Raw genomic sequence first — 327 nt, 5'->3', positions numbered from 1 at the left:
AATGAAAAGACATTTAAAAAGTGAAAAATAGATGATAATAATCAAAAGAGAAAAGAAAACAGTACTACAGTAACTTTTTTTTTTTTTTTCGTCTGGTCATCCGCTGCGTCTTCAGCCCCCCCCCCCTCCCCCGTAGACGCGCACTAAATCTAATTACCTCAGTAAGACTAATTAGTAGAAGCCCAATTACCCATGTTTATTACCCTATCTGCATCTTTGTAAGGGAAAAAAAACGAGCAGTTATTCATTGCAACCAACTTTGCAACCACCTGTCGTGAACGATAATGTTGTAATTATGAACGTTGTCCTAATTTCTTTGGAGAAAGA

Source organism: Penaeus monodon, chromosome 27 (genome assembly GCF_015228065.2).
Source record: "Penaeus monodon isolate SGIC_2016 chromosome 27, NSTDA_Pmon_1, whole genome shotgun sequence".
NCBI lineage: Eukaryota > Metazoa > Arthropoda > Malacostraca > Decapoda > Penaeidae > Penaeus > Penaeus monodon.
The sequence above is the reverse complement of the archived record's forward strand: the minus strand, read 5'-3'. Positions refer to the sequence as shown.